We start from the raw sequence: 25,527 nt of genomic DNA, 5'->3' as shown, positions 1-25,527 counted from the left end.
AGATATCGCTCAGCTGTAGTCTGTTTTCTAGTATACTGTACATAAAATCCTTTGCATATTAAGGGCTACCCCGCATTTTGTTCAAAAAATTGCTTTGCAAAGGTAACTACCATAGTTATCAAAATTTTCAAAAGAAATAGGTCTACGGCTTGGCTTTTGAAAAACAGGGGGTCCTCAGTAAATAGCTAACTGGAACCATTGGTGTCGAGAAAGTAGTTAGATCTCTTCCTCTACTCCCAGTTTCTTCTGCATCATCTCTCTCCTTAGGTTGTAATCCTGAGGGCAGGGACTGTTTCATCATTGACAGGGCCTGCCTCCCCCTCCCATGATGCAAGGTGAGGCGACTGCAGCAGGATCCACAGGAGCAGAAGATCCCAATATAGGTCTTTATTCTTTGTTCCCTTGAATTCATTTCTGTTCTCCATATCTTCAGACATGATGGGAGTTTGATGCTGAACTGATTCCTGAGCTCCTTTGCTTGGCAGTGTTGCCTGCACCCTCCTCCTTTGCCATTATAGAGACTTGTGCAGGAGCAAGAACCCTTCTCCCTTTCCAGCCATCATGCATTTCAAATGTGCCGTCTGTAGTACAGTAAGCATGATTGCTCTGCTCCCTCATGCTCATTAAGCTCCTTACATTTTGCATTTCTTCAGAATATAGAATCTTCTTTCTCATCTTGAAGGATAATTGTGTTCCGAGGGCTCATCAGAGACAGCAGGACACAAATTGGTCGTATCCACACGGTGGTTAAACTGCAGGAGGGCCCAGAGTCTTTCGTATGATTATCCAGCCCTGGTCATGGGTCCTTGTTGACAAAAATGGCAAACATATACAGCAGAACTTGTCTACTGCCCTGTGTGGAAGGCCCCAGAACACGCTTCAGTGGCAGTGCTCCATGTGCTGGGCATAACCTTTGTACTGAACACCTTTGTACATGTGAGTCAATTCAAGTACATGTTCTCTCTGACAGCCAGTTCTGGCATCGAGATTCCAGTCATTTGGCCTGACTCACAATATGCTCAACGCATGTGACTCTAGAGAAGTGTTTGGTGGCCTCCACATGGGATGAGGAACAAAGAAATGAGCGCTTAGGTACTACAGGAAAGAACAGGAGCGAGACTTCTCTTTAAAAGGCATCCTGTCATAGGTAGCTTAGCTAAACATATGCAGGAGGAGTGAGTGGGAATGTTTTGTCATAAGCAATGTACCAAAGCTTACCAATAATTCCTGAAATAAAGTTGCATATATGAAAATGGTGTTTCTTAAACAAAAAAGAAAAAGATATCAGCAGTTTTTCCTGAGTAATTCCTAAGTAGCCAGCCTTCCAGCTTTCCCCCCCAAAAGAATCTTCATTGTCTTTGTACTAAAAACCTAGATCACAGTTAAGGCACAAACTAATCAGCTCTGTTTAAAACTAGGTCAGCGCTGCTTATAAGAGAAAAATGAAGAGGAATTTAAAGGGGCTCTGGGCTAGTTAAGGACCTAAGTCAGCTAGCACATATTGTCTCTATCTGCCTTTTTCTTTTAGCAAAGGTGCTTTCCAGTTTTTCGTACTTCTTGCACTTACTGTGGTGGAGGCCAGGGATTCCTTTCACCCTCCTCAGAAGGTTTTTTGCTCTTTTTGCCATGTTCACAATCTGCGGAGCATAAATTTTAAGTCAAATCTTAGACTACTGCAGGGCGAGAAAGACCCCGGAAGATGATGAATAACCACTGATCTGCAGTCTCAACATTCTCCTTTTTAGAGATGGCAGATTTTTCAATAGAAGTCCAGACTGCCATTTTATCCAGTTGTTACACCACACTTTTGTCCCCACGTATTAGCCTCACAAAAGCCCTTTGACTAGGCTAGACTGAGGGAAATTGATTGAATCAAGCTCATGCCGTGCATTTGGCAACTTAATGAGAATTTGAACCTGGGGTTTCCATATTCAAACTCAAAACACTCTAGATAATGTGTCACACTGGCCTTAAAAAAGAGAGAGTGCAATATAAACTCCACTTTTCACCTTTAGGGTAATATCCTGGATAGACTTTGCCTGCCTGAAAACCCAGCTGGCAGGATTCAATTTGCTCTGCAGCCTTGCCTGGGAAAGGAATATCAGATTTGAGAGAGCAACTTACTACAAAATAAGCATCAGGATTTCCTTTTCTGTTATCACCCACACTGGAAAAGGCATGGGTCCGGTCCGTGCTTTCTCTGAAAAATGCATGAACTAGCCTGCTGTCTGTCCCCATCAATTTAATTATTCAGGAAGAGTGTCCTGGGCATTCTCCAATGTAGCCATCAGACTAACTATCCTTTGCAACATAACTTATTAAATCGTGTGCCCTCACTTTTCACAAACCACCACCACCAATTATTAGATGAGTTGTTCTGGCCATTCATGTCCACTTTAAAGGAACTAAAAGGAAGATGGACCACTGTGAATTGAAGGTGGGTGGAAAAAGTAGTATCTGCTCATATCACTTCATTGCTGCTAAAGTTTTTACAGGTGCTTCTCCACCTGGAGAAGGAACTGGCAAACCGCTCCAGTATTTTGCCAAGAAAATTATTGCCATGGAGAAGCTTTGAGAAGAAAGTGAGTGTTTCCAAGGCATGCTGTGTTTCATGGGGTCACGGAGAGTCAAACACGACTAAACAACAAACACAATAGTGTTCCACAGACCTGCAAAAGTGGCCAGAGTGGACCAGAAAAAGGTATGTATGCACGCTATGAAAAACAAAGCCTCTCAAGTTAGTTACAGCTCTCTTAAAACTGTTGTCTCTCTCCACCCTTCATGTGTCTTACTGCCTTCTACAAAAGCTGAGGAGGCTGCATGTCCATTTTTTAGGAGACCTGCTCCATCCAGGCACTTGGAAATCAGACCAGCCAGACAAGCAGAGTTTGGTGGCCTCTCACAAAGAGTAGCAGGTCACTCTGCGCAAGGACTGTGCCATTCTAAGGAAGCCACAGCCACCTTCATGATCTAAATGTGACTATGGTGATGTGGGGGAAGCTTGTATCTCCTGGTTTTTATTATGGTGAAAATTGAATAAATGTTTTCCAAATGTCATGAAAATATAACTCCATTTTCAGTTGCTGGAAACAACAGGAATGTTTGTCCCTGGAAGTGGGGTTCTCAGAGGAGAGATGGGAGGCAGCTTGGGTCCTCAGAGGGAAATAACATCAGCAGAAAAAGTCTCATGAGCGCTGGCCAAGTTTTTCTCAGAGTAGACCCATTGAAATGAACATTACTAACTTAGGTTCATTCATTTCAATAGGATCTACCCTGAGTGAAACCAACTTGAATGCCACCCGTTGTCTTATGGGGGGGTAGGTGGTAGATGGATTTTCACATGAAGGATATTAATAAAATTAATTGAGCTATAATTAACACATATCAGCAGCATGCTGAAATCAGCAGCAACAAAAACCCCCACCCAAACCTCTTTCCTTGTTCTTTGGAGAGAATGAATTTGTTATAGTACTTTTATTCTTGCCCTTCGAAACCAGAGGGTGAGAAGCAAAAAAGAAAACACCACACCCATCTCCTGTATGGTGTCTACTCTTTTTTGTTACATTTATGGTGCATTTTTATGATCAGTGTGTCTGGCTGCTGGCGAGAAGGTTGGTGGTTCAAGCCCAGCCAGGGACAGCTGTGGGCAGGATACCTCCTGCGTTGCAGAAGGTTGGGCTAGGTGACTCTCAGGATCCCTGGCCGCAGCTGAAGACTTTGGGCAGGACTCAGCTCATGAGCCCCAAGAGTGGAGCCTCACGCAAAGGCTTCCACTCTCCCTGTGGTGTGTTCAGTTCAGAAACAGAAAGAAGAGCAAGATTTAAAATCTGCCACCGACCCAAAATGTGCTACTTCAACACTCCCATTAACACCACCACAAAGCCTTAATTTAGTAAAATGTGACTCTGGGAAAAGGCCATAGAATCCAAAGTGGATGGTCCAGCAACTAAGGCAGGCTGCTGCCTCTACTATTATTTATTTTTTGTAAAGGCTTTTCTCTAAGTGTATGAACATCATGCTCTGTGGATGTGCAAAAAGTAAACACGAATGTACTATTAGACATGGTTTGTACAACAGATTCAAATGGAAGTGTATAATAGCTTGTAAATATATGAATTGACCCATACCCAAATCCACACAATAATGACGATGACAGTAAATAGATTTAACCTTGCATTGAAGGTTTTATGTTGTTGTTTTTTTTAAAAAAACGTAATGTTTTTTGAAGATCAGATGTTACTCATTTCAAACAGTTTTGTTTCCTCTGTTACACAAACACACAAGTATAATTAAATAATTGGAACTATATAAAAATAGCAAGAATCAAAACTTACACCATTAATAGGTTACCCTGAGACAAAGAAACAAATAGGTTTTTATTTAATTAGACCAGTTCAATGCAGTGCTAAACGACAAAGAATTCTGTAGTGGCTGCCCGTTTGTGGGATGTTCTCCCCAGGGAGATTTACCTGGCGCCTTCATTAGACACCTCTATGTGCCAGGCAAAAAAGCTCCTCTTTAGCCAGGCCTTTGACTGATGGACATCTAACATCCTTTTAAAGTGTGTCGGGGAGAGGGCGGGTTATTAGGTTTTTTTTGGTTTTTTTAATGTATTTGGTGTTTATGTTGTAACTGCCCTGAGACCTGTGGGTATAGGGTGGTATACAAATAAGAAGACGACTAGGAAAACATCATAGGTAATAACTGAAACACAATGATGGTAAGTGTATACCAGTTTTTCTATGCTCAGACTGCAGTTATGTCATCTTTAATAGGACTTCTCTCTCTCTCTCTCTCTCTCTCTCTCTCTCTCTCTCTCTCTCTCTCTCTCTTTCTCTTTCTCTTTCTCTTTCTCTCTCCCCCTCTATTCCTTGGTTTATATTGCTTTCTGTACAACCTCCCCATTACTCTGCCCCCATCACCATTCTCAGATTCAGATGTTCTGGCTTCAGATGTTCTAGCCTGAGGGAGGCTAGTATTTTAGGGCACGTCATTTTAAGGGGTGAAATTTAATTTTTGCAAATTTCTTCAGTGAGGGTTCTTTAAAATATGTTTTTGGGTGTGAGGAATTAAAATCTGCTATTAGTTTTGTATTTGGACAACATTTAGCTTCGTGAGTCTGTTTGATAAAGAAGCACATAAACTGCTTTCGGAAAACCAATTTTAATTTTATCATCTGGGTTTTAATTTTACCATCTGAAAATGCCAGTTAATGCTAAATAATAATAATAAAAAATAAATAAATAAATTTTATTAGTACATAATATGACTGCAAGTACTTGGCAAACACTTTTAATGATTTCTATGTAATTTTACACACAGTTTACATACGAAGCAAAACTAAATCATATTAATTTAACCATAATATCTTTTGAAACCCCCAAGTCATATTACAACATTTTAGCGCCTCTCATTTTTAGAATTTGAAAGTTGAAAAATTCAAATGCCCTACTGGCCTGTGGTCTAAAAACTCACAAATTCTCTTCACAAGTTAATCTAAAAAAATAAAAAGATATAAAAATTCAATTACGATATATATACCTTATTGATTTTGGCCACTGTCTCCAAGGAGTCTGTTACTGGTTAGGCAGCCTTTTATAACATAGAATAATATCCTGTGAGCATATAAAAATGTAATGTCAGAAACACGCTGACCGCTTTAATTTGTTTACATATTATTTCCTCCAGTGGAAAGGTGATTTCGCCCCATTTTGTAAGAACAAAAACACATCCACTCCACTTTGTAACAAAACTTTTCCAGTGTCTGTTCCAGTATCTGCATGCAGACTAATAACCAGTGACTTTGTTGTTTTCAGTTTGTTCTTCTTGTAACAGGTTAAAGATTAGAGAGGGAGGCTCACCCAAGAAGGGGGCAATGTTCCAATCCAAGGAGCAAATAGGATAAGGAATGTGACCCAGACTTGTCATATTACTGTAAACAGGCCAAAATAATGAAATCAAAAGTTGGTGATAAGATACAAAAGGAGTTGCTACACATCCGAGCCAAGAAGAAGAAGAAGAAGAAGAAGAAGAAGAAGAAGAAGAAGAAGAAGAAGAAGAAGAAGGAACATTCTGGCAGCATCTATCCCAGCAGCTGAAGAAGACAAACTGTGAATGGGCATCTGTGTCTACAAAACATGGACCAAGGTCAAACTCACCTTCCCAGTTACCCTTTAACGTCTGTTGAGGTTGACACCCGAAGTAATCCATAATTCAACCAGGAAGATTCCCTCAGCAATTCTGAGAACACACATGAACTGCCCCTGATCCTGAACATACGAAATAAGGATGATCAGATGAAGGAAGAGGGGTTGCTGAAAGTGTATAGCAATCTAAGGGGCAAAAATGCAAAGTGTACGGCAACACATAAAATGATTTTGTCTTGCACTTAAGGCAAAAAGGCTCACTATGAATGACCGAGGTGGGGGAGAGAAGGCAGAGAGTGAGCCCTGGCTCTCACAGAACTGACCTCCACACTCTTTCCCCTCCAAAAATGCTTGAACCTCTTACATACTGTATTTTTCGCTCCATAAGACACACTTTTTTCCTCTTAAAATCTAAGGGGAAATTTCAGTTCGTCTTATGGAGCAAATGTGTAGTCCCTGGGGCTGGCGGTGGGGGAAAGCCGGGCTTCCCCCACCGCCAGCCCCACAAGCTCGGGGAGCAGGTCGGGGAGCAGCGGAAAGGCAGCGCACAGCCTTTCCGCTGCTCCCCAACCTGCTCTTTGGGGCTGGGGGTGGGGGAAGCCCCGACAAGCTCCTGAACAGCTCTGGGGTAGCCCGCGAAGCCTCCGCAGGGCAGCGGGGAGCCTTCATCTCGCTGCCCTGGGGAAGATTCACGCGGCTATCCCTGGCTCTCTCACTTCCCCCACCTCCCGCAAAACACCCCAAGAGCCGCATTTTTTTTATTCCCCCCCCCCCAAAAAAAAGTAGGTGCGCCTTATGGTCAGGTGCGCCTTATGGAGTGAAAAATACGGGTAATGGTTCATATGGAAGCCCCACCCATGTGATTTAATTCTCTCCATCAAGTGTTGCAAACAAAATCAGGTGATCCTACAGTGTCTGGCTCACTTATTCTTCCAGGCACCCACCTCCCTCTCTGTTTTTTTGAAGGCCCCACCACCACCAATCAGCAGAATGGGGGAAGAAGTTGACTCCAGTCTGCCGATGGGGCTTCCGTGGATCAAAATTAACCAGCCAAACGTTGTCTACAGGTCTCAAAGTATAACACGTACAGAACTAACAATGCAAAACATTTGCTTTGTCATACAGTAAAGTGTTACTTTACCTCTGGCCCAAGGAAAATGAAATTCTGGAAAGCAGTTTTTCTGTTTTTAACTCTTTTTTTACTGATAATGTTATTTTTTTAATCTTTTTGTAAACCACTTTAAGGTGATTGTTGTTTTTCAGTTAAGCAGCATATAAATTTTATGAAATAAATACATTCCTTCCTCACTCCCATCCGTGTCACAGTTTGCGTGCCAAAAAGTAGCTAAAAATCTGGGCAAAGGCAAAAATGTTGAACATAATAAATTATAAAGGAGGCTTGCACAACTTCTTGCCTAGCACACTCAACACAACCCGCTTGCAGACCCTCCCAGTGTCCCCATCTTCCAGGGACGTCCCTGATTTAGAGAAGCCGTTCCAGTTTCTGATTTGATCCTGGAATGTCCTGCTTTTCCTTGGATGTCCCTATTTTCATTGGAGAAATACTGGCGGTATGGAGTTATCCGACCACCGACCCATCTGAAGGCAATCCTGTATAGGGAAGCTTTTTAATGTTTAATGTTTTTATATATGTTGGAAGCTGCCCAGAGTGGCTGGGGCAACCCAGTCAGATGTGTTGGGTATAAATGGAATGGGACGTCCCTATTTTCATCGGATAAATGTTGGAGGGCATGCACTTGCTTTTTCTGCCTGTCTGAGGCTGTGAAAATGGAGAGGGCTTGTCAGGCAAATGATAGTTCACAGGCTATAGCTTTGGGTGACATTCAGTTTGGTGCATCACATGTTATTTATATGATGTATACAAAGACAGACTAAACTTGGATTACGGTATTTGGAAAAGTGATGGCTAGTATTTAGCTTTTTAACAGGATATTATTTAATTTACATAAATTATCATTCATTATATACGATATAGAGAGACCTGGGTGGCGCTGTGGTCTAAACCATTGAGCCTAGGGCTTGCCGATTAGAAGGTTGACGGTTCGAATCCCCACGACAGGGTGAGCTCCTGTTGCTCGGTCCCTGCTTCTGCCAACCTAGCAGTTCGAAAGCACGTCAAAAGTGCAAGTAGATAAATAGGTACCGCTCTGGCGGGAAGGTAAACGGCATTTATGTGCGCTGCTCTGGTTCGCCAGAAGTGGCTTAGTCATGCTGTACGCCGGCTCCCTCGGCCAATAAAGCGAGATGAGCGCCGCAACCCCAGAGTCGTCTGCAACTGGACCTAACCATCAGGGGTCCCTTTACCTTTATATATGATATAATTTTACTTCAGTTTGTATCACGGGCCCACCTGCTCCCAATCCACAGAGCCAGTCCAACAGGATATCATGGTCCCATTTTACCAAAACCTGCTGAGAGGTTGAGGAGGATCAACAGGGACACTCTCCCATCTCTCTCTCTCAACAGAAACTATCCATGAAGGAGACCAAGATCCAATCCACATTAAGGATCGCTTGGAGTGGTTGTTTTTCCTTTTCTTATTTTGCAGTATTGCTGCTTCCTGGCTGTTCATGGTATGGATCACATGGCAAATTCACCAACCCCAACTTATTCCACTACTGTACTTCTGCTTTGTTATTCCAGAATTTTTCAGACTCACTTTTTCGTTTGGGTTGTCCTGGGAACTGTTGATTTCCATGTGTGCCAACCACTTGTTAATATTACTGTTTTCAGTGGAAATAACTTCAGTTCTGCAGAACTGGATGGGCACCCTTTTCCCTCACCTTCCCCCCCCCGAACCTGAATTTGTGTGACAGGAAGACAGTTTGATCCTCATTTTATGCTCCATGACCAGACAGTCGTGATAATTTCCTTTTGGATACCACTTCTCCATGCAGCTGGGGGAGAGGAGAGAGGGTGGGCAAGATGCCACTGTATAAAAAACGGAATGGAATGCATTCCAGATATTTCTTTTCTGTCTCAGAATTTGGAGCCTTCTTACAAACATTGACATTTTGTATTCCAAACTTGTAATGTTATCTGAATAGTGAGATACTTGTTTCCTTGGACAATCATACAAGTGCTGACTTTTCTCTCTCTCACGTAGGCAAACTAAGATTTTAGAGGGATTTTTTGTAGCATGGTTTGCTCTTTGTAACAATCCTTCCTTTTTCTCTACAATACGTTTTGATAGCCAACCCAAACTATATTTGTTCTACTTGTTTGTTTTTATAGTCCATTATGCAAAATAGTTTCCTAACATCAAACATCTCCATTGAAGGGATATTTTGCCACAAATAATTGCAACATCTCACAAGAATGTGGTTGGGAGCAAGGGGAGCCCATCCCGGTTTGCCTTCAGAGAACACCTTGGCCTTTAGCCCAACTCTAGGATTCTAATTGCTTCCTACTTAGGTAAATGAGATGCTTGGGATGCAGTTGTTGATTTGAGTACTTTTTTGGCCGCGAAGAAGTGCTATAGATTTTTTTAAAATAATCTGTTGAAAAAGTTGTATGTTTGGGGGTTTTTGTGTCAAGGGGCAAATAAGCACCACCTGGAAGCTCAGAAATTTATCTGGCGCATTAGTGGCTTTCAAATATTGCTGCAAAACCAAAGGGAGGCAACTGGCAATTGTCTTCACTACTGAGGATTTTTTTGCAGGGGGGGCCTGGAATAGATGGGAATGTGAGGGCATTATAGAGACAATCCCCCGGCTAAGTAAAAAGAAACTGTACTGCTTCCATGCCCAAGCCTTCAGATGCATTCTCCATCATCTTGAGATTATTTAAATTAAATAGATAAACGTTTAAATTTAAAAGAAAAAATAGACTAAAAAGCAATGGCAATGTGTACATTGCAATTCATTTTCCTCATCCATTAAAAGTGTGCACATCTCTTGTGGAAGAAGACCCTGTTTAAAATTCAGAGCAAAGGTGGACTTTGCTGGCATGACAGAGCTATAGTGGCTATTTTCAAGGCTGAGAACATCAGATGAACCCAGTGATCAAACTGCTGTCATCTGAGCAATAGAAGCAGTCAATGTGGAGGAAGCAGAAAAAACACAGCAACTCTTCTAGGTTAGCTGAGTTTCCCTAATCGCAGCTGAAATCCAAGAACTGCTGCTTAATTTTCTTTTTTCTAAAAACAGTGATTTTGAGGACCCAATGGTGTAAGAATAGAAAAATGTGGTGGCAATATAAAAAGAAATAAGAGGCATGAACTTTAAGTATCCAGGCTAGCAATAACTGCATTGTCTTTCTTATGAGTCCACAAATATTCCTGCTCAACAGATTTGCTGCCTGCATGTAGGACAATGTTTTCCAAACTTCTGATAACTTCTGATAACTGAGATGCATCTTTTTACCACTCTATTTAGGGTTGTTGCCAGTTAAGAAACTGTATTGCACAGTGCAATCAGGCTGAGGCCCCCCCAGCAACTTCCACTTTTGGTTTAAAAAGCCATCCATTTACGATTGATTTACATACCGTGATACAGCCTTCTCTTTTCTTTGCAGGTGGAACTAGAGAGGGCACTGCCACCTTGTGGCCATTTCCTCTCTCCACAACCACCTGAAACCAAGCAGGAAAAAATGGGAGCGCTTTTTGGAGAGTGCATAGTCCTGCCTAACAATGTTGTAATATAATATAATGAAGCCTGGGAGTTGTAATCCATCAACATCTAGGGACTTAAGGCAGAGAAAGGCTGATCTAAACTCTCATATCCCAGCTCAGTCTCTGAGATCATCTGCAGGAGTGTTGCTGGTTGTCCTCTGAATTGGTGAGGCTCATTTGACATCAACACGAAATAGAGCCTTTTGTGTCATCACCCCAGTCTTGTGGAATGTTGTGCCAATAGAGATTTAGCAGGTGCCTTCTGTTTGAACTTTTCAACACCTGCTGAAAACTTTTTTTATTCTGCCAGCTCCATGCAGGAAATTAAAAATGCATCTTTCCATAATAGTTCGTTGGTGGTCTCTCATTTTAAATTTGTAGTGTGTTTTTATTATGTATATAAATTATTGTAAACTGCTTTGATATTTTTTATGACATAGCATTGCATAATTTTAAACATAAATGGATGAATGTTGGGGAAAGACCTCAAGTGCTGATTTCTACCTGTTTTGCAAAAAGTAGTGCCTGGAAGTGGGCACACAAGCTAAATTTTAATCCAGCCAAGATGGAGGTGAAGCTACTGAGATATCCCAGTGGTCTTGAAGTTATGAATTTGCCTGCTGCCATTGGCTGTGTGACAAGATGCAAAAGAGGGCCAACATCCTGTACCTTCAATAGTTATCCAGAAGAGGAAATTTCTGCAGGTGCAGCTTGCAGAAGTTTGCAACACCCAAGATAGGAACAGGTTATCAAACAGCGTCTCAAGTGTTGTAGTCCTAAAGAATCCTGTGATTTGAGCCCTAAATACCCACCCAAACGCTGCCTCCTGCACCTTTTTTCATGTTTTGGCAGCTTTTTTGTAACACTCTTTGATTAGAGGAAACTTGCTTGCTACTCGAACCATCTGTGCTGCAGAAATAAACACATCAACAGTCCAATGATGGGGGAGAAATATGATTCAGCTCCCATTTAATCTACCAAATCCAAACATTCCACAACAATACAAGAACTGAAAACACAGCCAGCCTTCAAGATTCAGGATGATCCAAACTTTGTGTTGCTGTTGTCACGGTCCGTAAGGAAGAAGCACCTGCCTGATAGTTAACTCATTATCAGGAAGAGAAACACAACAGTTTCTGCAGTGCTCACACACATGCTTTGAGCCTCTGGGCAGCTGTCCACAGGTCTGGGCCCTATGAAGGAATTGCAGCAATCTCTTCCAGCTTATATACCCTTCTCTGACAGGTTGCATGCCCAGAACCTGAGACTCCTGCTGCACAGAAATTGCCACTGCTCTTTCCTCTTCAAGACCCTCCTGGTTCTAAGAGACAGTGGTCTTTTCTTCCTGCGCCACACCCTGCTGCAGGGCAGGAGTCGGGAGCAGGGCAGGAATAACTCAAAAGGTGTCATTGAAGTTACTCTTTATTCAAAGAAACAAACCAGCTCAGGCCTAGTGAGCACAGCAACTCTTCCCAAGAGATCTTGCCCCAATGAGGCAGCTGTGAGACTGAAGGTCCCCTGCCTTTCCACAGCTCCCTGTCTTCTCCTTCCCCTGGGTCCTTCCCACGCAATCTGAGATTCCTGGCGCCTTGTCTGTCTCTGCTCTGCCCTCTTCATTCCTCTACAGGTTCTGGGAGACCAGCAGGAGGGCAGCTGGTCACAGCAGGAGTGGGAGATCCCCTGGCTTCCTCACCAGCCCGACTCATTTCTGCCTTTAGGCCCCCCTCCTCTCCAGCCTCTGCCTCAGCCTCTGATCCTAAACTGCTCTCTGCCGCAGGTTATTCCTGGTCACTAAGCCTTGTTACATCTTCAGCTTCCGACACCTCCTCCCCCCAGTCTTCTCTCTCTGACCACTCCTCTGGCTCTGAGTCTTCTTCCCTTGCGGGTTCCCCAGCTGGTGCCTCCCATCACTCCACCCCTGCACACCTTTCTCTGCCTTAGACTGCCCTGCCTCCCCCTCCTCAACTGGCTCCTGCCTTGTGGGTTGCGCCACACCCCGTAAATCGCTGGTCCCCTCTAGTCACTCCCCTAGTCCTCTGCTTCAGGCTGATAGGCAGGGCAGCCTGTATGAAGCATTTGCCCCTCCCTCCATGCCACTGGGAGTCTCTTGCTCCCTCACCTTACCTCTCTGGGCAAGTGAGCCGAAGCCTTTGCGCATCTGCCACCTCTCACCAAATCCCTACCCAGAGTGGCAGGGTCTTAAGTGTAATGGTTTTAACTGACACAGAAATGAATAACGGCTAAAGGTATATTGCAGAGGTTTAACATGGGTTTTTTCCATGGGGCACTTGAAGCTCTTGCTAAGTTAATGATTAACTAACTGGTTGTTGTTCTCTGAGTGTTGTAACTTTAGATCATGCGAGAGGTATTGGGTTACAAAATCTCCATTTTGAATGGAGTTGCCTTTGAGTCTTTGTCTCCCAAACTCAATGGAGTGAAGATGTAAAAGAAGCTATCCTTAAGGGAGAGCTAGCAGTCTGTGGAGAGAGACCTTTGCTGTTTGGATTATTTCATGTTTTGTAAGATGCTGAGCCTAATGCTGGACAGCGCAAGATATTGTATGGATATTTTAGACATATCATTTGATGTATTCTGTTTTATTTTAAAGAGTTCTATCAGTAAAAGTTTGGATAATATTTTCATGAGTCCGGACAATGATTTATTCCAAAAGGAGTCAGTTCCTATGCTTCCAGTCATTTCAAACTGCACAATATTAATATCTGCAACACAGGTCAGGGGAAGGAGAGGAGGAAGTGACAGCAAGCCTGCAGCCCCCCTCCCAAGTGCTGGCGGAGTGAGTGGGGTCCTCCCTGCTGTGCCATCCAGAAAGTAAGCAGGCAGAGGCAGCACCTCTGCCCATTCCCGCTGGGCAGTGCCATGGGGTCCAGCCCCCCCCTGCTTTACAGGGCTAACTGAGGACACGGAGATTGGGAGCTCTCCAACTTGGGTGGCAGGACGTAGAAGAGGACAAGGCTTGTTCACTTTTCAAAGTTGCATAAATCCCCTCTTCCTACACACTTTGTGCAGGAGATCAGCCCACTTTTGCACGTGCACACACACACAAACACACACACCCCTGAGATTAAGAGCCTCATACTCTACTGACTAGGGTCCCCAAAGCATGTTGTCAGCCCACAACCTGGACCTGGTGCCACCAGGATCCCACTGCATGCTAAGAACCCAGTGTGGCATGTCTCATTGATTCCTATATTGCCCTACCCTCCACATTTCTCTGATGAAAATAGGGACACCCTATTCTCCATCAGGGAGCTTCTTCTGCGTTTGATCTCACTGCACACATAGACATCATATACACATCAACACTGATCACCTTGAGCCAATGACAACCTCTCAACTTCACCTACCTCACAGGGTTGTTGTAAGGAAAAAATTTTCAAGAGAAGGGATCATGTATTACACCTTCAACAAATAAATGGAATGAAATAAGAGTTTAGCTGTAAGCTGACTTGAGTCACTGTCAGGGAAAAAGGCAGGATGAGATGATGATGATGATGATGATAATGAATGGAAACTGTGAGAAGGACCAATAAAATATCAGAGAGTAAATCTTATTGAACTCAGTTGGACTTAGTTCTGAGTAAAAATGCTCAGGATTGCAGTGTAAGGCTGCACAGTTATGGAATCCAGTGAGACTTACTTCTGAGTAGACATGTAAAGGCTTGCAGTGTAAGACTCCATTTACAACAAAGGAATCAATGCTCCCTGTGTTTCTTAGGAAATGGCTGGCTGCTGAAGCATTGCAGTTAAAGGATTTAAAATGGATTGGTGAGCTTTTCCTTTCAAAATTATAGGAAGGACGTCCTATGCCAGGGTGACTGTTTCCTTCATTTGGTGCAGTTATTTTATTTTCAGGTTAAATGGACTCTGTTTTTGCGCCCACACCCCTTTTAATTGTTCTCCAAGACATGGAGGTGAGGAAAAAGGAAAACTAGGAATCAAATCAGAAAGCAGGATGGTTTCTAGAATTCCGGGACTGTCCCTGGAAAACTGGGGCACTGGAGGGGGGGGGGCGGAATTCCAGGGAGTTGGACTAGATGACCCTTGGGACCCCTTCAAACTCAATAATGCAGTGGTTCTCAAGGGGTGTGGCAGGAGAGGATGGCAAGTGTGGTGGGAAGGTTCAAGGACAATCCAAGAAACAGTTAAACATTTCAGGATGGTATAGTATAGTATAGTATAAAATATTTTTATCTGCCGCATATGGGTGATAAAATGAGCTTGCTTGCCTCGAATTAAACCTAATATCAATGAGATCACCCCGCAAAAGAAAGTTCACAAGCTTCACTGAGTTTGTATAACACCAAAGAGGCTCGATTACAGTTATATTTTGGGAGTGATTCATGTTCTGATGTAGCTGCGTTGTTTTCTACTTTCTGGCTGCCCCATGATCATGTTCTAAAGTTGTTGTGCTCTGAGTTATAAATCAAGCACTGTTCGAAGTCACTTCCTTTTGCTTTCCGATGTATTTCTTTGCAATATTGGCAAATCTGGCGCGGCGCGAGCGAGCAACTTTTTCTTCCGAAAGCGAGGACCAGAGCGACCAGTCCGCGCGCAGGGTTGCTCTTCTGCGCGTGCTCGCGGCGGCGGCCGCGCGCCTGGCGTGACGCAGCAGCAGCCCCGCCCTCCTGGGCGGTCGGGTGACTTCGCGGCGGCGCGCACAGACTCTGCGGCTCTAGAGGCGCTGCTGCCCATCGCGCGCCCACTTGCCGTCGAGCGAAGCAGCAGCAGCAGCAGCAGCATCCGGAGGCGGCCGCGAGGAGAGCGGGCGGCGGACGAGCCTTTGCGCGGGGCAGGTATGGCGGCGTCGGGGAGGCGCGGGGGGACGCGCGCGGGCGCGGCTGGCTGGCTGCTCTGCTCGGGGCGCGGCTCTTGGAGACCCTCGGCGTCCCTGGCCCTCGGACCAGTGGCGTAGCGTGGCTTGTCAGCACCCGGGGCAAGGCAAGTAATTTGCGCCCCCTAACCCGTGGATTTGCGCCCCCTAACCCTAACCCCCAGATGGTGCGGCCGGCCCCCCCTGCACCCCCACGCTACGCCACTGCCTCGGGCTCCCCGGGCGGGCGGGCGCTGGGGGCGGCGGCGGCGGAGCCTCCTGGAGGGCAGCCGCGCTCCGCCAAGCCGAGGGTTGGACGGGGCTGGCGGGCGCCGGGCGAGCCCTGCTCCGGGCGCCTTTTCGGGAAGGTGGGCGGGTTTGGGGGGCGCGCCTTGGCGCAGGCCCGCGACGGGGAGGCGGACGCCGCCCCCTGACCGAGCCGGGCGCCCCGTTTCCCGGCAGGTGCATCTCCCCTGGGTCTCCTGGGCTCAGCCGGGCGACCCTAGCCCGCCCCCGCCTTTGTTCCTTAGGGGCTTAGGAGACGCTGGCAAAGGGGGGCGAGGCTACTCCAAGCAGGCTGGCAGGTGGGTCCCTGACATGCAGCTCTTAGCCAGTGCTCGCCTTAAGCTGGGGTATTTTAAAGGGACGGGTGGGGAGAAAATCTGTCCCCACATTATAGCTCTGCTATGAAGCTCCCTGGGTCATCTTGGCCTGGTCAAGCCCTCTCAGTCCTCGCATGGGAGTTTGGGCTGAGAGGAAGAGGAGGACTTGGAAACCTATATGTTGCCCTGAGGTCTCTGGGTTGGAAAAAATGCATAGAGTTTTCTTCAAACTAGACCTCTGACTGCAGCATATGAATTGATGTCTTGCTAACTTGGCAGCAGTAGGGCGATTTTTTTGTAGCAACAAATTAACATTTCAAGAATGTCTTATAATCTACCATAGGGCAGTCCATGCTGATCCCGATTCATTATCATGATTATATGACCTGTCTGAAAGTATGAAGCTTGTTGCAAATATGTAGCCCATAGAATAGAGGCAGGTTCTTGTCTTAAAGGCCATTTTGCCTTTGCTCCTCTATCTCCATTCCTTTTCTGGTATTGGGCTGTAGTTTGTTTATTTTTCCTCCCCACATTCTCTTGAAATTCATTTTATTTTGTTTATATCCCACCTTTCTTCTGATGAGCTGAAGTGCATAGTTCTCCCTCACCCCATTTTATCCCTGTGCGGGAGGTTAGGCTGAGAGGTGGTCACCCAGTGAGGATTCAGAGCCTGGTCTCCCAGGCCCTAGGCCAGCACTCTCACCACAGCAGCACACTGGCTCTCTGTAGGCAGTTTCACATTAGCTTTGACGTCACATACAGTTTCTGATTGATCAAGATTGTCTGACACCTTCTTTCCCATTAACTCCTGAGTAAGGTTTCACTTCCTGAATTTTCACCTTGTATGCAAAGGAAAACAATACCCTGCATACGTCATGGCCATGTGGAAGATGCTCACTTGTTAAATAGAGTGTTTTAGGTGCTTCCATGATTTGCAGTAATTGTGTGAGTAATCTATGAGTGCTCCAGTCCTGCCTCTCTTAACCCAGTTAAAGGTTTTTGTAGGCAGCTGCACTGAAACTTTTCCACTGTAATTGAGTCGAGATGCACATTGCTGGGTTGCATTATCACATGCCACAGTTGTCACACTGTGAGCCTTCCCCTTCTGAAGGGGCAGAGTGCTTCCTCTTCCCTTCCTTCCAGTTTCTCCAGTTCATTTCAAAAAGTTTGTGCAGGAGACATTACTTATTTCCAACATTTATTGCCGTTTTGCTTTCTGTCTTGCTTTTTAGCCGTTTTGCTTTCTGTCTGGTAAGATAAAACAATCAAATTACAGCAGTTAAATAACACATTTAAAACCACATGGAATATGAAATAAGGCCATGGATAAAAATAGTAAATTCAGCAATATATAAAATAAAACAGTATAAAACAGCAGGAACAAAATAAAGCAGACCTACTATCCATGAAAGGTGTTCACTTGATATTTATGCAGTGGCTGCTGGTGCAATTGAGATATGTGGTGTTTTTTCCACCTTGGGCACCAAAATGTGCCCTGGTGACTTTCAGAATTGGAGCAAAAGTGTATGAAAGCAATATAAGTGCAGTATGGCTAGAGCCCTAGTTGGGCATTCAACCATCATGTGGGGGTGGGGAGTGTGTAGGGGCATTGAGGTAGGGAGTGTGCTAGACCTGCCTTCAAAGTCCCCTCCCACCCCACCTGGAATAGGAGGGTCTGGGGGAGGCTGCTAGGTGTGTTTAGACTGATAAGGCAAGGGGTTTGCCAGTACATGAAGACTGAATTCATTTAGAATCCCCCTTTGCAAACCTTCCTGTTGAATGTGGGAAGGTCTCCTGGCACGGCTGCCCCAGCCCATGTTTCCTTTGAACTGCCTGAAGAAGGTTTGGTGGTTCCGTAGTTTTATTTGGGTCCTCTTTCAGCTTACTCTTCAGAATCTCCTTAGCAATATGCTTATCTGCAGGTTGATAGCTGCTGAAATGACACAGAACCGAAGTCTGATCAGATTACCACTGTAAGCAAGTGAGGTCATCTTATTTTCAGGAGAATTCTGAATGACTAAGAAGTTTCCTGTTGTGCACAAAACTAAAGATTGAGGCCCAGCATGGAGGCAATATGAAATGCTTCCTGGAAAAGTGCAAAAGATACTTGAGTTTGGAAAGTTAAGCCTTGGGAAATACTGTAAGAAGAAAAAGAATCTTGGCTGACTTGAAAAAGGAAAACGGCTGAGTGTTCATGATGGATATAGTTCTGTCTTCATGGCATAAGACTTCAAATATTAATGTGTGTGCAGGGAATGAATGATGCTGCCACCTATTCAACATAATATATAACACTAATGTTATATGTGACTCTTGACTCTAATGGGCTTGAACAAATGACTTAGAACTTGCTTACTGTAACCTGAATCCCATAGGCCTTGTGGAACCCGTCCAGAGGCACAGCCCGTCTAGTCCAGCAGTGCTGGGGGTATTACCTGGTAATGTGGGGAATAGGGCTGGGCAACGTCAGCTTTTCAACATTGCGATGTGTATCACCAGCCCAACATCGTGATCTGGCAGTAATACACTGCAGTGTTGAAACAGAAAGTGGAACAAGCTGTATTGGCCAGGAGCTGAGGTCAGCACACCTTCTTCCTCCCACAAGATGTTGGGGTCAGAGGGAGCCAGCCAGGCTGTGGTAGCCAAGCACAGAGTCCGTCAGGCTCTGTTTGCAAAGATGCCTCCACCTTTGCTTGGCGGGGCAGGCAGAGAGAAAGAGGTAGCCCGCCCAACACACTCCCATGCCAAGGTGGTGGCGGATGAGACAAGCGCATGTGGGCTTGCCTCAGCCGCCACCCCTTGGCACAGATGGGGGGAAAGACTAACTGAGCCCCCCCCCCCATCTCTGCTTTACTTGAGCTGGAGGTGAGGGGCTCTGTTAGACTTCTCCATTGAGGGGCAGGCAGCTGTGCACCCCTCAACAGAGGAATTTAAATGAGCTGCCTGCCCGGCCCAGCCGATGTAGCTTGTTCTTCCCTCGCTGGTAGGAGGGCCAGAGTGAGGTGTCAGTTTCACCCGGTGGTATATTGCAAGTGAAATCACCATTGCTCTTGAGTCCCTCTGCCTCCAGCACCCAGCTGCAGCTTGTTTCTGCTTCGGTGTGCTGGGCAATGGTGGCAGAAGGACAGTAGCAATGGCAGCACTTGCAATGTACTGCTGGGTGAAACTGCCATTGCGGTCTGGCCCTCATACCAATGAACAGTACTGATACATCGCCCAGGCCTAGTTGTGAAGCGTGGTTTCAACCAAGCCTAGGCTGAGGTTTCAGATCCTGGATTATTCTTACTAATCAGAGTTTAAACAAACCATAGTTCATAAATTCAGACATCAACTGGGAACTGTTGTTGGCTACATTCCTTCATGGATAACCTTCCAGGGACCTCCTGATGCTAGGGAAGATCTAATGTGAAAGCGACTTCAGCAATGGATGCTGCTCTTACTGTTGTACAGCGGGCTACATTGGGTATTGATATCTGCCTCTCTGTGCAGGCAAGCAAGCAGGCAGTATCACAGTGCAATGGCCTATTGTAGCCCTGCAAAAGCACTCAGGCAGGTCTGGTGAGGGGCATGGCCTGGTGTGGGTCCAGCGGGCTAGTAGCCATGCTTAAGCTATCCACTGAAGGTTCCCATCCCTGGTCTATGCATGTAATAAATGGCAGTGAATTGGAGAAGCCCTGTGTTGTGGTTTCCCCTTAGCTCTGGGTTAGACTCACTGCCTCTTTTCTCCTTAGAGCCTTTGTGAGGTTGGCTTCCCAACCAAGTTGACTTTCCCTCACAGCCGTTGATGTGTAATGGATGCCACAGGGGGATTAGGGTTGCACAGTGGTCAAAGGCCTGCAGGCAGGTGGCCATCCAGGGCTAGCCCCAGTGCTTCCCCAGCAAGGTAACTGAGGACATTTTGGGCTTCCGCTCCCATCGTTGCTTACCACTGGCCGTGCTGGCTGAGACTGGTGGGAGTGGTACTCCAAAACATCTGGCAGACACCAGGCTGATCTCTGGTGGGTTAGGGATAGGGGTGAAAGCTATTTCCTGCTTCTTCTGAATCTCTCAGCGACTTTCGATACCGTCAACCATGGTATCTTTCTGGACCGTCTAGAAGGGCTGGGAGTTGGGGACACTGTTATGCAATGGTTCCGCTCCATCCTCCTGCGTCATGCCCAAAAAGTAGTGGGGGGTGAGTGCTTGGACCCCTAGGTGCTCACTTGTGGGGTGCCTCAGGGCTCCATCCTCTCCCTCTTCATATAGATGCCTTTTAACATCTATATGAAACAGCTGGGAGAGATCATCAGGGAGGCTGGGTTTTCACCAATATGCAGATGATACCCAGCTCTACCTATCATTTAAATCAGAACCAGGAAGGCAGTCAATGTGGGTGTCTGGATGCTTTTTTGGGGGGTTGCATGGTGGTCAACAGATTGAGGTTGAATCCCGACAAGACAGGCAGGTGTGGGGGATTCGCTGGTTCTGAATGGGGTAACTGTGCCCCTGGGAGTCATCTTGGAATCGCAGCTGTCCATAGTGTCAGTAGGGGAGTCCTTAACTTATGACACACCCAACTCAAATCCCTCCCTCCCTCCAGAATATTCTGTTTAAACTCTTACAGGCCTGAACAGGTCAATTTCCTCTCTCTCCTCTGACCCCCATTTTCCTTGGGGGTGGGGGGCTTGTTTTCAAGCGACCTCTTCAGCTCCATGTCTCCATTGCCCAAGTTCTTTTCAACTCCTTTCTCTCCCCCACACCATAGAGATAGGAAACGCCTATAGAAAACATTAGACAAATCTAGGATTTTAGTTCTCCCATGACTGGGTAGCAGCAATTCTCTTCCTTGCCTCCCTGAACACATAGATCGCAGCAGCGACGGCTGCTCCTATCTCTGACATCCCCTTGTATTAGGTAAGCCCTCAAGACTTTTCCTGTTGCACATTGACTCTGAAGTAACACGTCAGTGTGTGTAGCATTGTAGCCATTCCTCCTCTTTTTCTCCCAGTTTAGTTTCTGGCTCTCTTACACCTCTCTTGCTTCCTTTCCCATATTTTGTGCTTCTCCTCTCTTGCCTCATTCCCATTCCTTCCCCTCCCACAGCCTGACCTTACGCATTGCTACTTGGAAGCAAGTCCTAGTAGGTGGGACTAGTACTCAAATAAGTCTGCCTGGTAGCAGTGTGGGCACTGGGGGGCGGGGAGTTCACACTTAATTTTATATTGATTGTGATTATCTTTCCACTTTGTCCTTTCACGGGGCTGCCTCTCCAATTTTCTGCTGTTAGAGCAGTGCTCTTGTCTTCCCTACAGAATAATAACAGGCATCTGGGATTCCTTGTGTTGTAGTTACCAAATGCCAAGAGAAAGGCACTCTGCATGTGCTTGGGTTTAAACATGCCCTGGATGCCTCCCTCTTTTCCACTAATACTAGCAGGTGGTTAAAGGGAGCTAACAGGACACCACGCCTTGGAAGCTCAAGAGGAAAACTCAGCAGAAATTCATACTTTCTAATGGGAATGGGGAATGCTTGCCGTTGAGAACAAATGGTGTGGGAAAGACGACCTATCACTGTTTAGAGGCACCACTTTTATTTTCATTCCAGCCTTTCTCAACCTATGGGTCCCCAGATGTTGTTGGACTACAACTCCCATCATCCCTGAGCTCTGGCCTTGCTAGCTAGGCGTGATGGGAGTTGTAGTTCAGCCCCACCCCCAACTAATGATGAAATGTGGATGGATGGGGAAAATGGCACAGATGGAGCACAGCTGTGGATCTTGCCAGCTGGGAAATCTCACTGTGGTCACCTGCCTGTGGAATGTCCTCTTGGAGGCTCTCCTTATTGAGTTCTCAATAGCATCCTAAAACGCATCTCTTCGCACAGGTTTTAGGTTTGTTTTTTTAAAGGTAAAGTGCCTAGGATCTTAACCAGTGAAGGATGGTTTGAATATAATAAAGTATTGCTCTGGCAAAACTAGTTTATTAGTTGAGGCAATACCTGAATCCCGCTGTTGTATAAAGCAGGGTGACTTAGTTTCAGTTCAAATTAAATGGGGCAGGCAATGTTGGGATCCAGTGGCTGCTGAATTAAGTGGCAGCATCTTTCCACAGGTGGCGCTGTGGGTTAAAGCCTCAGCGCCTAGGACTTGCCGATCGAAAGGTCGGCGGTTCGAATCCCTGCTGCGGGGTGCGCTCCCGCTGCTCGGTCCCAGCGCCTGCCAACCTAGCAGTTCGAAAGCACCTCCGGGTGCAAGTAGATAAATAGGGACCGCTTACCAGCGGGAAGGTAAACGGCGTTTCCGTGTGCAGCTCTGGCTCACCAGAGCAGCGATGTCACGTTGGCCATGTGACCCGGAAGTGTCTCTGGACAGCGCTGGCCCCTGGCCTCTTAAGTGAGATGGGCGCACAACCCCAGAGTCTGTCAAGACTGGTCCGTACGGGCAGGGGTACCTTTACCTTTACCTTTCCACAGCACTAATGCCAGTAACAAAAAATCCTATGAGGTTGTTAGGGAAGACATGGCTTGTGGAGAGCACTTCTTCCTGGGATGCGTTTTGGTCAATGGAGATGCTACTCCCATAAGTTGCTAAATATAAGACGTGTGTAGGAGAGTCAGTGGTTGCGCTTAAGCTGCTCAATTGCAACACGTTTTAAGGAAATAAAACACGGAGAGATAAAAGTAACTCGGCACGCCATAAGTATACTGTACAAGCATTTCTGTTCTTCAGCTTTTAATTTGATAAGGAAGGGAGGTAGAAATTTTACGTATGTGTAGAGAGCAGCCCTGATAATGGGCATTCACAAAGCAGCAAATTGTCTGTACGTTTTATGAAGTGCTTGGTAGTGTTCACAGCAGGGTGGATTAAAATCAATGATTTTAAAATATATATATTAAAAAATCAGATTTTTAAAATTTATATTGGATTTTTACAATAAAATGCTTTTGGAGGAAAAATCTTTCAAAAGATAGTTTTCTATTTAAGTTGCATTATAGTCCAAAGGCTATTCATCAGGAAATAAGGATTTGTTTTAAGTTTTTCATGTGTGCTAAAACACAGTCTTAAGGTTTTTTTAAAAACCCGTTTAACCACATCAGTTAACAAACATGGATGCATATGCTATAATGTTATTGTTTTAGTTAAATAAATTGATTAAATTGTTATTAAGGAAATGATTATTTTTCTCTTTCCAATAAAGTACAGCAGAAACAGTTACCGGTAACTTTTTAAACCTCACAATAATTTCATAATTACCTGTCTGTATTTCTAACAGTATAACCAAATCTGTAATTTTTGATATAACTGTAAAAACTACTTTGAAAATTTATTATTCATGAAATTTTATTATTCTAAAAATGAAACCTTCATCTGGTTGTATATTAAGATTATACCAGCAAGAATGAGTCTTTCTGTAAAAAAAAAAATTTAAATCAAGTCTTGCTGACTAGCAATTTAAATTGTGATTGTGATTGTGATTTAAATCGTGATTTAATTTGATTTGATTTAAACCTGCAGGTGATTGATGTTTTCTAAAATGCAGCACCCCATCCTTGTCTTTGTGGCTGGCCACATACTCTGTTTCTTCCTGTGCCTTTTCCTGCAGCTTAATCCCTATAGCTGACCATGAATGTTTCTGGAAGAGGGCCAAAATTTGTTTTTGCCAGGAACTCATTATTACTCTCAAACTACTTCCCATTTAGCCACTCCCTTATTCAATGAGGACCATTTTAAAAGCTTGACTGGAGGCTTCAAAAACTAAAAGCTGTGATCCTGGTCTTGTATCTGCCGGCAGTTCTCATGGTGTTGGACATATATTAGTTGCTGAAATTTCTGGAAGAAAATGTGCAATGCCTGAAGGACCACCTACCTACCTGGACCTTGCGGTCATCTGAGGCCCTTCTTCCTGTGCCTCCTCCACGAGAGGCCCTGAGGGTGGCAACATGAGAACGGACCTTCTCTGTGGTGGCTCCCCATGTGTAGAATAGTCTCCCCAGGGAGGTTTGCATGGTGAAAACATTCCTCTTCAACCAGGCCTTTGGCTGATTTGCAGTCTATGCCCTTTTAGATGTGTGGAGGAAGGGGGGTTATTGGTTGGTTTTGTTCTTGTTTTTATTATGTCTTTTGTGTTTTTATATTGTAGTTTTATGCTGTGAACTGCCCTGAAAGCTATGGGTGAAGGGCAGAATACAAAATTTATAAATAATAATGCTAATAATAAAAGTAGCTCAAGGGTGAGTTGAGAAATAAATTCCCTGGTTCACATCTCATGCCAGTTGTGACCTCTCTAGAGAGCCCTCAGGCAAGAGAAGAGAAAGCTCAGCTCATGAATCTAGGAAGGTCTATCTATTGTCCATCTGTTGTCCAAGCTGACTCTCCGTGGGGCTCCAGGGTTTCCGGCAGGGAGCTGTCTCGGCCCCACCTGGAGATGCTGGGAATTGACCATGCTCTTGTCCCTGAACTAAGGCTACCTGCTGCCAAGCTGACAAGAGATGGAACCAGGCAGCTTCTTACCAAGATCTCCGTCTCCCTGTAACAGCCATGTTACATGGCCTGTGTAGCTTTCCTGCCCCAGCCAGTGAGGTAGAGTGGAGAAATGCCCAAAATGCGCAACACACAACACCTTGGCACAGGTTTGCAGTCTTCCTCAACATGGATGGGAGAAGGGGGAAATGCCACACTGGGATGAGCTCCTGTTCATGGTTAATCAATCAATCAACTTCAGTCTACTTGAACGCTCCCTGGCCTCTTGGCTACTGCAATTGTGATGTATTGGCTTGTTTTTAATAGCACATTGAAATATCTTGTATTGAATTGTTTCATTGTACATTGTCTTGGTATTGTTGTCATTAGGTGGTCTATCAATATTTTAAATAAATAGATAAATTTGATGCTGCAGCCCCATATAGAGTCTGTGACTAATGCTGCTCTTGGAAGTTCTTGTGAAATATTCCTGAAGAGTGTTCCTGTTTGAAAAGGGTCAGACTCAGTTATTATTTCTGTCACTTTCAGCCAGGCTGCCTCTCTTGTCTAGTCCTAATATTAATTTGTTACAGGGATCTCGGTACAAGTGGAGAGCAACAGCATTCCTTTAATATTGTGCCCCTGTTTTGTTTTTGTGTAAGCCACTACTCAGTTGGCCTGTCTGCTTTGTGGGGGATCAGGCTGCTTTTACACTGCATTGGTGTTGGATGGATTAAAGTCTCTCTGCCTGGGAAGGACATAGCCAGAATTGATTTGTGGTTGAGTGTGGCAATTGCTTCAGGTTCTGGGGCTTTTGAGAAAATCAGATTAGCAAAGTGTCACGAACACCAGCAGGAGGCATGTGGAAAAATCACCTC

The 25,527-nt window shown here is 45.1% G+C and overlaps 1 protein-coding gene across 2 annotated transcripts in view; it reads left to right on the top strand.

The window, feature by feature from the left end:
• The first annotated feature begins 15,440 nt into the window (after positions 1–15,440).
• CYSTM1 (cysteine rich transmembrane module containing 1) overlaps positions 15,441–25,527 on the top strand; it is a 33,045-nt gene continuing 22,958 nt past the window's right edge. Inside the window, exon 1 of one of the 2 annotated variants that reach the window (XM_081917949.1) lies at positions 15,441–15,593. The gene's annotated coding sequence lies outside the window, so the exon portion shown is untranslated. Of the gene's footprint in view, positions 15,594–20,963; positions 21,106–25,527 lie in introns of those variants that run through there. The other variant, XM_081917950.1, reaches the window with a different exon arrangement.

The sequence above is a fragment of the Podarcis melisellensis genome, assembly GCF_964234715.1.
Source record: "Podarcis melisellensis genome assembly, chromosome: 7".
Taxonomy (NCBI): domain Eukaryota; kingdom Metazoa; phylum Chordata; class Lepidosauria; order Squamata; family Lacertidae; genus Podarcis; species Podarcis melisellensis.
Note: the sequence above shows the minus strand (reverse complement) of the source record. Positions and strands in the feature narration are given on the sequence as shown.